This window comes from Hyla sarda, chromosome 3, assembly GCF_029499605.1.
Source record: "Hyla sarda isolate aHylSar1 chromosome 3, aHylSar1.hap1, whole genome shotgun sequence".
Taxonomy (NCBI): domain Eukaryota; kingdom Metazoa; phylum Chordata; class Amphibia; order Anura; family Hylidae; genus Hyla; species Hyla sarda.
Window position 1 is genome coordinate 161,906,525 of NC_079191.1, and position 14,362 is coordinate 161,920,886.

The following is a 14,362-nucleotide window of genomic DNA, read 5'->3' on the forward strand; positions in this document are numbered from 1 at the left end:
GGGGATAAGTTTTTCACCACTGGCATACCCCTTTAACTGTGCTTAGGCCATGCACAAATATTTAACCCTTTCCCTCTTTGTCGATTTTTCATTTTTGCACTTTTGTTTTTTCCTCCTCACCTTCTAAAAATCATAACACTTTCAATTTTCCACCTAAAAATCCATATGAGGGCTTGTTTTTTGTGCAAACAATTTAACTTTGCAATACCATTAATCATTTTACCACAAAATCTACAGAGAAACAAGAAAAAAAATATTTGTGGGGCAAAATTTAAATGAAAAAAGCTAATTAAAACATACATTTTAGCGCCTTCCGTTTCTACGCAGTGCAGTTTTTGGTAAAAATTGCACCTTATAATTACTCTTTAAGTCCATTCGGTCACAAGGATACCCAATTTATATAGGTTTGATTTCATTTTACTGCAAAAAAATATTCGAACTACATGCACCAAAGTAAATACCTTGAAAAATGTCCTATTCTGACCCCTATAACTTTTTTATTTTTCCGTATAAGGGGCAGTATGAGGGCTCATTTTTTGCACCATGATCTGAAGTTTTTATTGTTACCATTTTTGTTTTGATTGGACTTTTAATCACTTTTTATTCATTTTTTTATGCTATAAAAAGTGATCAAAAATACGCTATTTTGGAATTTTTTTATTTTAACCTATTGACCGTGTGGTTTAATTAACGATATATTTTTATAGTTCGGACATATAAACAGCGATATCAGATATGTTTATTTTTATTTACAGTTTTTTTTTTAAATGGGAAAAGGTGGAGTGATTCAAACTTTTATTAAGGAATGGCGTTAAATCATATTTATTAACTTTTTTTTTTTACACTTTTTTTTTGCAGTGCTATAGCCCCCATAGGGAGCTATAACATTCATTACATTGGTCTCTCATACTGATCAATGCTATGCCATAGCATGGCATTGATAAGTGTTTGACTGCTCCTGCCTGGATCTCAGCTCCAGTGCTTGACTGCTCATGCCTGGATCTCAGGCACGGAGCAGTCATTTGGCTATTGAACATCAAAAAGGCAGGTAGGGATCCTCCTCATGTCCTGCAAGCTGTTCGGGACATTGTGATTTCACCACGGTTGTCCCAAACAGCTCCACTGGGCTTACTGGCAATGTTTACTTTAATTTTAGACACGGTGATCAAGTTTGATTGCCGCTTTTAAAGGGTTAATGCCGGACATCAGCCTTATCGGCGATGTCCGGCATTAGCCGTGGGTCCTGGTTGCTTATCCCCTTAAGGACTCAGCCCATTTTCCCCTTAACCCGTTAACGACGTCTATGCTCGTCCAATGGCCGTTAATGGGGTATGACGCGGGCTCGCGACTCGAGCCCGCATCATACCGGTCGGCCCCCAGCTTATTCCTGTAGCTGGGGGCCAGCGTTAATAGTCAACATGCGGCGATCCCCGCGGCCGGCTATTAACCCTTTAGATCGCCACTGTCAAAGTTGACAGTGGCGTCTAAAGGTGCCTGTATCCAGTCCCTTGTGGTCCAGTGTGGTGGATCGCCCCCTCCCCCACAACACGATCGGGTGGGGGGGGGGGCCGGGTTCAATCCACTACTGAGGTAGCCTGAGGGCTTACCTCTCCTGTTGCGGCGGCTTCGGTGCTCAGAATGATGAAGCCTGGCAATTGAGTGCAGAGGACACAGATCAATGGGATTGTATGTAATCCCATTGATCTGTATGAGGAATCAAATGATTCCTCATAAAAGTGTAAAAAAAAAGTTTAAAAAAGTGTCAAAACACACACTTTTACCCCTTCCTTATTAAAAGTTTAAATCACCCCCCTTTTCCAAAATTCCATAAAAAAATATATATAACCATAAGAAAAATAAACATATATAGTATCCCCACGTGCGTAAATGTCTGAACTATAAAAATATATTGCAAATTAAACCGCACGGTCAATGGCGTATGCGCAAAAAAATTCCAAAGTCACACCATAAATAAAGGAATAAAAAAGTGATCAAAAAGTCTGATCAAAACAAAAATGGTACCGACTAAAACTTCAGAACATGGCGCAAAAAAGTTAGCCCTCATACCACCCTGTACGTGGAAAAATAAAAAAGTTAGAGGTCAATTTGAATGTATTCATTTTCGTGCATGTAGTTATGATTTTTTTCAAAAGTTCTACAAAATCAAACCTATATGAGTACGGTATCATTTTAATCATATGGACCTACAGAATAAAGATAAAGTGTAATTTTTACCAAATAATGTACGGCGTAGAAACGGAAGCCCCCAAAAATTTACAAAATGGTGTTTTTTCTTAAATTTTGTCGCACAATGATTTTTTTTTCTGTTTCGCCGTAGATTTTTGGGTAAAATGACTAATGTCTTTACAAAGTAGAATTGGTGGTGCAAATAATAAGCCCTCATATGGATTTTTAGGAGCAAAATTGAAAGGGTTATGATTTTTAAAAGGTAAGGAGGAAAAAAACGAAAGTGCAAAAACAGAAAAACACTTGGTCCTTAACCCCTTAACGACGCAGGACGTATATTTACGTCCTGCGCCGGCTCCCGCGATATGAAGCGGGATCGCGCCGCGATCCCGCATCATATCGCGTCGGTCCCGGCGCTCATCAACGGCCGGGACCCACGGCTAACACCACACATCGCCGATCGCGGCAATGTGCGGTATTAACCCTTCTAAAGTAAAAGTGAAAGTGACCCGGCTTCTCAGTCGGGCTGTTCGGGACCGCCGCAGTGAAATCGCGGCGTCCCGAACAGCTGACAGGACACCGGGAGGGCCCCTACCTGCCTCCTCGGTGTCCGATCGGCGAATGACTGCTCCGTGCCTGAGATCCAGGCAGGAGCAGTCAAGCGCCGATAACGCTGATCACAGGCGTGTTAATACACGCCAGTGATCAGAATAGGAGATCAGTGTGTGCAGTGTTATAGGTCCCTATGGGACCTATAACACTGCAAAAAAATTTTTAAAAAAAAGTGTTCATAAAGGTCTTTTAACCCCTTCCCTAATAAAAGTTTGAATCACCCCCCTTTTCCCATTAAAAAAAATAAAACAGTGTAAAAAATAATAAAAATAAACATATGTGGTATCGCCGCGTGCGTAAATGTCCGAACTATAAAAATATATAATTAATTAAACCGCTCGGTCAATGGCGTACGCGCAAAAAAATTACAAAGTCCAAAAAAGCGTATTTTGGTCACTTTTTATACCATTAAAAAATGAATATAAAGTGATCAAAAAGTCCGATCAAAACAAAAATTTTACCGATAAAAACTTCAGATCACGGCGCAAAAAAATGAGCCCTTATACCGCCCTGTTCGTGGAAAAATAAAAAAGTTATAGGGGTCAGAAGATGACATTTTTAAACGTATACATTTTCCTGCATGTAGTTATGATTTTTTCCAGAAGTGCGACAAAATCAAACCTATATAAGTAGGGTATCATTTTAACCATATGGACCTACAGAATAATGATAAGGTGTAATTTTTACTGAAATATGCACTGCGTAGAAACGGAAGCCCCCAAAAGTTACAAAATGGCGTTTTTTCTTCGATTTTGTCGCACAATGATTTTTTTTCCCGTTTTGCCATGCATTTTTGGGTAAAATGACTAATTTCACTGCAAAGTAGAATTGGCGACGCAAGAAATAAGCCATAATATGGATTTTAAGGTGGAAAATTGAAAGGGTTATGATTTTTAAAAGGTAAGGAGGAAAAAAGGAAAGTGCAAAAACGGAAAAACCCTGAGTCCTTAAGGGGTTAAGGGGTTAAGGACTCAAAACAATCTTCATTTTTGCACTTTCGATCTTTTCTCCTCACCTTCTAAAAATCATAATGCGTTCAATTTTGCACCTACAGAGCCATATAAGGGCTTGATTTTTGCATCACCAATTGTACTTTGTAATGACATTACTTATTTTATAACATAATCTGCGGTGGAAAAAACATTATTTGTGGCATAAAATGAAAAGAGAAAATGCCATTTTGCTAATTTTTAGCGCTTCCGTTTCTACGCAGTGCACTTTTCGATAAAAATGACTGACTATCTTTATTCTGTAGGTCCATACGGTTACAGGGATACCCAATTTTTTAATTAAAAAATAAATTATTTTACTACTTTAAAAAAATTATGACTACATGCACCAAAAATTTGTATGTTTAAAATTGTCATCTTCTGACCCCTATAACTTTTTTATTTTTCCATGTATGGGGCTATATGAGGGCTTCTTTTTTTGACCTGTGGTCTGTAGGTTTCATCGTTACCATTTTTATTTTGATTAGACTTTTTGATCACTTTTTATTCTCATTTTTATGGTATATGAAGTGACCAACAATTCACAATTTTGGACTTTGGTATTTTTTTTACATGTACGCCATTGACTGTGTGGTTTAACTACCCTTATATTTTAATAGTACGGACATTTACACACGCAACGGTACCACTTTTTTTTTTTTCATTACATTATTTTAACCCCTTAAGGACCCTTGACGTACGTGTACGTCATGACACCCTGGTACTTAAGGACCCATGACGTACGCGTACATCATGGAAAATTCCGGCACCTGCCGCGCCGGGCAGGGATCGGAGAGGGATGCCTGCTGAAATCGTTCAGCAGGCATCCCGTGCAAACGCCCAGGGGAGGAGGGTCATCAGAATTCACACTTGCGATTTGCGCGATTCCGGGTCTATGGTGACCCGGAATATAAGGGGGATCGCGGCTGTCTAAGACACCCAGGATCCCCCTGAAGCGATAGGAGTGAGGTGGCAGGGGTGCCACCCCTCCTATCCCTGCTATTGGTGGTCAAGACGCAACCCCCAATAGAAGATCGGGGGCGGGGGGGTTAACTTTCGTTTTCTCCGTCCTGCCCTCCCACAATAGGCGGCGCCGAAGATCACTTACCCATCCGGGCGGACGACGGAGGCTGCGGGCGACGGAGATTGGCGGGTAGGCGATGACGTGCGGCTGGATCCGACGGAAACCGGTGAGTTGCCTAGCAACATCTGGAGGGTACAGTTTGAGACCATTATACAGTGGTCTCTAACTGTAGCCCTCCAGATGTTGTAAAACTACAACTCCCAACATGTCCAGACAGCTGTTTGGGCATGCTGGAATATGTAGTTTTGCAACAGCTGGAGGGCTACAGTTTGAGACCACTATAGAGTGGTCCCTAAACTGTAGCACTCCAGATCTTGCAAAACTACAACTCCTAGCATGCCCAAACAACTGTTTGCTGTCTGGGCATGCTGGGATTTGTAGTTTTTCAACAGCTGGAGGACCACAGTTTGGAGATCACTTTGCAGTGTTCTCTAAAACTGTAGCCCTCCAGATGTTGCAAAACTGCAAATCCCAGCATGCCCAAACAGCAAACAGCTGTCTCGGCATGCTGGGAGTTGTAGTTGCGTACTTCCAGCTATTGTATAACTACATCTCCCAGCATGCCCTTCGGCGATCAGTACATGCTGGGAGTTGCAGTTTTGCAACAGCTGGAGGCAGACTGGTTGAAAACTAATGAGTTGGGTAACAGAACCTAACTGAAGGTTTTCCAACCAGTGTGTCTCCAGCTGTTGCAAAAGTACAACTCCCAGCATGCATGGTCTGTCAGTACATGCTGGGAGTTGAAGTTTTGAAACAGCTGGAGGTTTGCCCCCCCCCCCCCCCATGTGAACATACAGGCAAGTTTACAGTAAGTTTCCTACTTGAAGTTTGGGCCGCAGCAAATTTTTCACCGCAGCGCAAACTCCTAGCGGGAAACTCACCGTCACACGCCAGTGCGAATGTACCCTAAAAACACTACGCTAACACATAATAAAGAGTAAAACACTACATATACACCCCTTACACTGCCCCCCCCCCCCAATAAAAATGAAAAACGTATTGTATGGCAGTGTTTCCAAAACGGAGCCTCCAGCTGTTGCAAAACAACAACTCCCAGCATTTCCGGACAACCACTGACTGTCCAGGCATGCTGGGAATTTAGCAACAGCTGGAGGCACCCTGTTTGGGAATCACTGGTGTAGAATACCCCTATGTCCACCCCTATGCAATCCCTAATTTAGTCCTCAAATGCGCATGGTGCTCTCTCACTTCGGAGCCCTGTCGTATTTCAAGGAAACAGTTTAGGGCCACATATGGGGTATTTCCGTACTCGGGAGAAATTGCACTACAAATTTTGGGGGGCTTTTTCTCCTTTTACCCCTTATGAAAAGGAAATTTTTATTTTCACAAGCGTTAAAAGGAAAAAAAGACCCACAAAATTTGTAACGCAATTTCTCTTGAGTACAGAAATACCCCATATGTGGGCGTAAAATGCTCTGTGGGCACACAACAAGGCTCAGGAGTGAGAGTGCACCATGTACATTTGAGGCCTAAATTGGTGATTTGCACAGGGGTGGCCGATTTTACAGCGGTTTCGACATAAACGCAAAAAAATAAATACCCACATGTGATCCCATTTTGGAAACTACACCCCTCACGTAATGTAATAAAGGGTACAGTGAGCATTTACGCTCCACAGGTGTCTGGCAGATTTTTGGAACAGTTGTCCGTGAAAATGAAAAATTTAATTTTTCATTTGCACAGCCCATTGTTCCAAAGATCTGTCAAACGCCAGTGGGGTGTAAATACTCACTGCACCCCTTATTAAATTCTGTGAGGGGTGTAGTTTCCAAATGGGGTCACATGTGGGGGGGGGTCAACTTTTCTGGCACCACGGGGGGGCTTTGTAAACGCACATGGCCCCTGACTTCCATTCCAAACAATTTTTTTCCCAAAAGCTCAATGGCGCTCCTTCTCTTCTGAGCATTGTAGTGCGCCAGCAGAGCACTTGACGTCCACACATGGGGTATTTCCATACGCAGAAGTGATGGGGTTTCAAATTTTGGGGGGCATTCTGTCCTATTACCCCTTGTAAAAATGTAAAATTTGAGGGAAAACTAGCATTTTAGTGGAAAAAAAATATTTTACATCCAACTTTCACGAAAAGTCATCAAACACCTGTGGGGTGTTAAGGCTCACTGGACCCCTTGTTACGTGCCTTGAGGGGTGTAGTTTCCAAAATAGTATGTCATGTGGAGTTTTTTTTTGCTTTCCTGGAACCATAGTGGCTTCCTAAATGGGACATACCCCCCAAAAACCTTTTCAGCAAATTTTGCTTTTCAAAAGCTAAATGTGACTCCTTCTCTTCTGAGCATTGTAGTTTGCCCGCAAAGCCTTTTACGTCCTAACATGGGGTATTTCCATACTCAGAAGAGAAGGGATTACAAATTTTGGGGTTCACTTTGTCCTATTATACCTTGAAAATTATTTGAGGGAAAACTAGCATTTTAGTTAAAAAAAAATATCTTTTTCACATCCAACTTTAATGAAAAGTCGTCAAACACCTGTGGGGTGTTAAGGCTCACTGGACCCCTTGTTACGTGCCATGAGGGGTGTAGTTTCCAAAATAGTATGCCATGTGGGTTTTGTTCTGGCACCATAGGGGCTTCCTAAATGTGACATGCCCCCCAAAAACCATTTCAGAAAAACTCACTCTCCAAAATCCCACTGTCGCTCCTTCCCTTCTGAACCCTCTTCTGCGCCCGTCGGACACTTGACATACACATATGAGGTATTTTCTTACTCGAGATAAATTGGGTTACACATTTTAGAAAGATTTCTCTCCTTTTAACCCTTGTAAAATGTAATAACTGGGTCTACAAGAACATGCCAGTGTAAAAAATGAAGATTTTTTATTTTCTCCTTCAATTTGCTGCTATTCCTGTGAAACACCTAAAGGGTTAACAAACCTTTTGAATGTCATTTTGAATACTTTGAGGGGTGCAGTTTTTATATTGGGGTCATTTGTGGGGTAGGCCCTCCCAAATCCACTTCAAAACAGAACTGATCCCTGAAAAATGTTGATTTTGAAAATTTTGTGAAAAATTGGAAAATTGCTGCTATACTTTGAAAACGTCTGACGTCTTCCAAAAGTAAAAACATGTCAACTTTATGATGGAAACACAAAGTAGACATATTGTATATGTGAATCAATATATAATTTATTTATAATATTCATTTTCCTTATAAGCAGAGAGCTTTAAAGTTAAAAAAAATGCTAAATTTTCAATTTTTTCATCAAATTTTGGAATTTTTCACCAAGAAATGATGCATCGACAAAATTTTACCACTAACATAAAGTAGAATATGTCACGAAAAAACTATCTCGGAATCAGAATGAAAGGTAAAAGTATCCCAGAGTTATTAATGTTTAAAGTGACAGTGGTCAGATGTTCAAAAAATGCAGTGAAATACAGTAAAAATTGGCTGGGTCCTTAAGGGGTTAAAAATAGGAAAAGGGGGGTGATACATTTTTTTTATTGGGGGGGCTTATTTACATTTATTATCTTATTTTTTTTTTTACCACTTTCTACTCTTTTTTTTTTTTTGTCCCTTGTTAGGGGACTATACCATGCAATCTTTTGAATGTCATAGCATAACATTGATCAATGTTACCGATGCTCTGCTGCTCTATGATGCGTGCTTGCCTGCTGAGCGCGCATCATACCTCAGGAGCCGCAAATGGACATGATTGTTCGTCCATTTGCGGCAAGGGGTTAAGGGGTTTCATGAGAAAACAAAAATTTACTCCATAGCTGGGGTTAAAGGGGTACTATGCCCCTAAACATCTTCTCCTCTATCCAAAGGATAGGGTATAAGATGTCTAATCGCGGGGGTACCGCCGTTGGGGATCCCCGCAATCTCGGCTGCGGCACCCCAGACATCCGGTGCACAGAACGAACTTCACTCTGTCCCGGATGACTGACGATGCGAGGCGGAGGCTGGTGACATCACGGCCACGCCCTGCGTGTGACATCGTGGCCACGCCCTGCGTGTGACATCGTGGCCACGCTCCTTCAATTCAAGTCTATGGTATGGGGCATGACGACTGTCACGCCCCCTCCCATAAACTTGCATTGAGGAGGAGTGGTCATGACATCATGAGCAGGGCGTGGCCATGGCATTATGAGCCTCTGGTGCTGCACCAGATGCTCTAAATGAATGCCGGGTGCAGCAGAGAGATTGGGACCCCTGTGCTCCTTTGGATAGGGGATAAGATGTCTAGGGGCAGAGTACCCCTTAAAACTCACCTTTTCCCTCCTACTTGCATAGGACTATGTTTTACTCGGGACAGTCTCCGATTTCGTTTTGGTTCTGGCTAGGCCACATGTCAGGCCAGTGTGCCTCATCCCTCCATAGGGGGTTTAGGAGCCTTGCTAGGCAGTCACTGGTGGCTGCCTGGTGGTCCTAGGATCTGGACTTCAGTTTGTTTTGTTTTATATTTGTATATATGTTTGTCTGTTTTTTGTTTTTCTCATAGGTACGCACCTGCGTGACTTACCGGTCGTGGGGTGTAAGCGGGGTAATATACGGTCAGACTCCTTTTTAGATGTTGGTTACAATGATATACCATTGTTATGTTTAACAAGCGTAACTATCTTTAGCCTTGTCCATGGCTAAGGTTATATCTCATAATGTCCGGGGATTTAACTCCCCGCTTAAACGTAAGAAAGCTTTTTTAGATTATGTTAAATTGCAACCTGACCTGATTTATATACAGGAAACGCATTTCACTCAGTCGTCCAGTCCTTCATTTTTTCATAAGTCATACCGTAGATTCTACATCTCCTCGTTCACATCTAGATGTAGGGGAGTCATGATTTTGATACGTGACTCCTTTCCATTTATAGTGGATCAGGTACGGACGGATCCCGAGGGGAGATTATAGCTGATACTGGGAACGTTGTATGACAAAAAATTATGCTTATTTAATGTATATGCACCCACCGATGCCCCTATGCAATTTTTCTTGAATGCGATCAACTGGTAGAATGCGATCAACTGGTATGGGCTGGTGATTTTAACATGGTTTATGATGGGAGGTTAGACAGATCCAATGTGGCTCCTCTCCGCAGGCCGGCCAGCCAGCAACGTTTATTACGCCAATCCTTTGTTAATCTTAGTCTAACTGATGCTTGGCGTGAACATAATGGGACTACTAGGGGGTATTCGTATTATTCTCCGGCTCAAAGTCATTATACCAGAATAGACTGGATATTGTTGAATGTGATGCTACTGCCGAGCTTATTATTTGCTAAACATGTACCATCTGTCTGGTCTGATCACGATATGGTGTATGCTATGATTGACTTTCTATCACCATTTCGCTGTCCATTCAGATGGCGTTTGAACAAAGCTTTACTCACCATGCCCCGAGTGAGAGATCAGCTAGAGTCTGACCTCAACCTTTACTTTAGCCAGAATTCTACCCCAGATGCACTACCAGCTTGGATATGGATGGCTCATAAGCCTTACATCCGAGGTCGTATTATTTCTATAGCTACTGGTCTTAAAAGGGATCGTACGCATCTGAGGGCAGCATTGGAGGCTAAACTAAATAGGCTGATCTATGCTCATCAACAAGACCCCTCTCAGTCCTTATACACTTCACTAAAAGAGACCAGGACGAGACTGGACGCACTAAAGTCAGTTTCTGTTGAGAAGGCAATTAGGTGGACTAAGGCCACTTACTACAAAAACGCTAATAAGCCTGATCGCCTGTTAGCCATGATGTTGAAGAAAACTGCATCATTTAATCGAGTTCACTGCCTACAGTTGCGTCCTGGTCTTAAAACCTCTCATCCTGACAAGATCTACGCTGCATTTCATCAGTTCTACTCTAGTTTGTATGCTGCTCCCTCAAGCTCCTCTCTTGACTCTTCTTCCCTGACCTCCTTCCTATCTTCTGTGAACTAACCTTCTTTGACACCTGAAGCCAGAGAGACTCTAAATTCACCATTCACACTTGAAGAGGTGCAGGATGCCATAGCACGATTAAAATCAAGGAAGTCCCCAGGACCGAACGGCCTTACTGCTGCATATTACAAGAAGTTTGTAGCAATCCTTGCCCCGCACTTGCTAACCTTCTTTAATGCTCTGCGCTCCGAGACGTCCCTACCTCCCGAGTTCTTAGACGCTATGATTACAGTAATACCTAAACCCAACCATGACCACCTTAATGTCTCCAATTATCGTCCAATATCGTTGTTGAACGTAGACACAAAAATACTCACCTCTATACTGGTCCAGCGTCTTAATCCCCATTTGTCTGGCCTGGTTCACCAAGACCAGGTTGGATTTATACCGGGTCGCCAGGCCCCAGATAATATTAGGAAAGTTGTAGACCAAATTCAACGGGCAAGGGAGAACTCGACTCCTATGGCGCTGTAAGCCCTTGACATAGAGAAGGCTTTCGACAGTGTGACATGGCCTTACTTGTTCGCCGTGCTGTCGAAATTCGGTTTCTCTGGCCCATTTATATTGATACTCAAATATCTCTATTCCCACCCGACAGCTTACCTGAAATTGCCCTCGACTGCACCTCAATCAATCACAGTTGGGAGAGGCACTCGGCAGGGTTGTCCCCTATCGCCTGCTCTTTTTTGCCTTAGCGATGGAACCTTTGGCGCAGGCGATACAGGACAATCCTGATATTGGAGGGATGACGATTGGGTCCTCAGTGTATAAGTTGAATTTGTTTGCTGATGACCTGTTGTTGACAATGACGAATTCCTTAATATCTTTGCCTAATCTCTTCAAAGTCCTGGAAGGATTTGCCATTTCCTCTGGCCTTAAAGTGAATGTGACCAAGTCGGAAATTCTATACTGCGGTATTCCATTAGAGGTCCAACATTCGATTCATCAATCCTTTCACTTTACAGTGGCCACCTCGGGTCTTTCCTATTTGGGAGTGAAATTGTCCACATCTATACACACTCTCTATAAATTGAATTATATCCTGATTTATAAATTAATTAGATCCGATTTAGCAAGAGGGAATTTTCCATATATCTCATGGATTGGTAGAATTAATGTAGTTAAAATGATGGCCCTGCCCAAATTATTATACTTGTTTCGCTCCCTGCCCATTCCAGTGAATAGAAAAGATTTAGATGCCATGCAGCGGGACATGTTTGATTACATTTGGAACAATAAGAGACATAGAATATCTCGGACGGTGATGCACTATAATAAAAAGAGGGGAGGCTTGTCAGTTCCCAATCTATTGATATACTATTATGCGGCACGCATAGCTCAATTGACACAGGTGGCTGCGGGAGGAGGGGCTCCTAGGTGGACGAGGTTGGAGGATCAGCTTCTGACACCCTATTCTTATATGGCTTTGATGTGGACGACTGGCCCTATAGCGACTAAGGTTCCGAGTTCTGCATTAGTTGCGCTGTACTCACTCTCTCTCTGGCATCGGGTTCGCCTCAAATTCTCTTTACAATTTCCTTCTTCCCCTCTGCTCCCCTTCCTCTCTAACCCCTCTTTCCTTCCTGGCCTACATCGCTCCTCTTTTCAATGGTGGATTGATAAACTGGTGAGATTGCATGACCTTTGTGATGGCCGTAGTTTACACACCATCCCCTCCCTTCAGTCCTCTAAAGGTTTACCTGATTGGGAGACGTTCAGGGCTCTTCAAATACTCTCCTTTCTTCATACACTGACAGACAGGGTCCCTTATACTTGCCCCACCTTTCTAGAGGCATTCCTTCTATATAGACCTACAGCATCTGGACTCCTCTCATTACTATATGCTCACCTCAACAGCCCACCTCCTGAGGGGAAATTAGAATTTATGGAGGAGTGGGAGGGGGATCTGCATATAACTTTGACATCAAACCAATGGTCGGACTGTTGCACTACACTTAGTAAAGGCAGCTGGCAGGTTTCCATTGCAGAGACGGCTTTGAAGGTCCTACACCGTACTTACATGGTCCCCACGAGACTCCACGCTGTCTTTCCGGAGTGCTCACCACTGTGTTTTAGAGGCTGTAACCAGAGGGGTACAATGTTTCATGTGTGGTGGGGATGCCCCACGGTGGTGGGCCTCTGGACGAGAGTGTTGGATCTTATTGTATCTCTGATCCCGGGTACTGTGCCTCGAACTCCAGAGTTCTGTCTGTTGGGACATAAGCCTTCTAGAATGCAATTTCGTGCTTTCCGCTTTACCCAATTTATCATGATGGCTATTTATATAGCCTCCCAATGGAAGCAATCTAGCCTGGATTTTTCTAGAGTGGTTGATCGAATTAATGTGTTAATGCTTAATGAGAAATTGATGGCTATCAGGGAGGACGGGGTGGAGGCATTTGAATTGTTGTGGAAACCCTAGCTCGATTCTAACCACTGTCCAGTCCGTCACTGTCTCGCCACTTACTGATCTGAGGGGGAGGAGTGGGAGGGCGTGGGGGGTGAGATGGCCTTATGCTATAGGAGTCTGGCTGTGTATATGTATGTTCATTTAAATATGCAGGAATGTTTTACCTGAGCTCTGCCTTATATTGCTCGCATATAGCAGTTCAATGTTACCCTATGTCACTATTATCTACCTTATGCTGTAGAAGTACCTATGGATTTATTTTTGTCTCTCCCTTCCCTTTTTCCTTTTTTTTCTTTTTTTTTTTCCTTTTTTGTTGTTTTTCTTTATTATTATTATTTTGAGTTAAGGCTGTTGTGGCCTCTGTTACTGGTTATGCTGAACTGATATGTTTGTACTTTGACATCGTGCAACAATAAAGCTTCATGGTTTGATTATTAAAACTCACCTTTTCCATTTTCCCCCACAGCTGCCAATACCAGGCCTTTGCTGGTCTCTGCTTCTTTTGGTTTCTGTGTTGTTCTATCCCCGCCCCAATTACTTACTGCCCAAGGTGGCAGGTCCTTTGGGGGTCAGGACAAAACAGAGTCCAGAAGAAGTGGAGAGCAGTAGAGGATCGAGACCATCTGCATGGCAGCTGAAGTGGACTTGAGGACATGAGTATAGCATGTTTATTATTTTTATAATTTATAATGCTGTAAAGCAATTTTTTTGTTTTCCCCAGACGGCCCCTTTAAGACGTGTCTAGAAAGTTATTTTATGCCAAGTCAGACATGGTTAATGACAAAGTTTTTCAGATGTCCACTGTACCAAGATCCATAGCTGGACAGAAAAAAAAAAAAGATATATGCATAGTTTTCCATTTAAGGAGCCTTAAATGGGTACTCCGGTGAAAACCTTTTTTCTTTTAAATTAATTGGAGGCAGAAAGTTAAACATATTTGTAAATTACTTCTATTAAAAAAATCTTAATCCTTCCAGTACTTATTAGCTGCTGAATGCTAAAGAGGAAATTCCTTTCTTTTTGGAACACTGATGACATCACGAGCACAGTGCTCTCTGCTGACATCTCTGTCCATTTTAGCAACCATGCATAGCAGATGTATGCTAGGGGCAACATGGTGGCTCAGTGGTTAGCACTGCTGCCTTGCAGTGCTGGGGACTTGGG

The 14,362-nt window shown here is 42.5% G+C and overlaps 1 protein-coding gene across 1 annotated transcript in view; it reads left to right on the top strand.

The window, feature by feature from the left end:
- The window catches only part of LOC130360998 (probable cation-transporting ATPase 13A4), an 82,067-nt gene that overhangs the window by 63,327 nt on the left and 4,378 nt on the right, over positions 1–14,362 (top strand). The gene's annotated exons all lie outside the window — the stretch shown is intronic.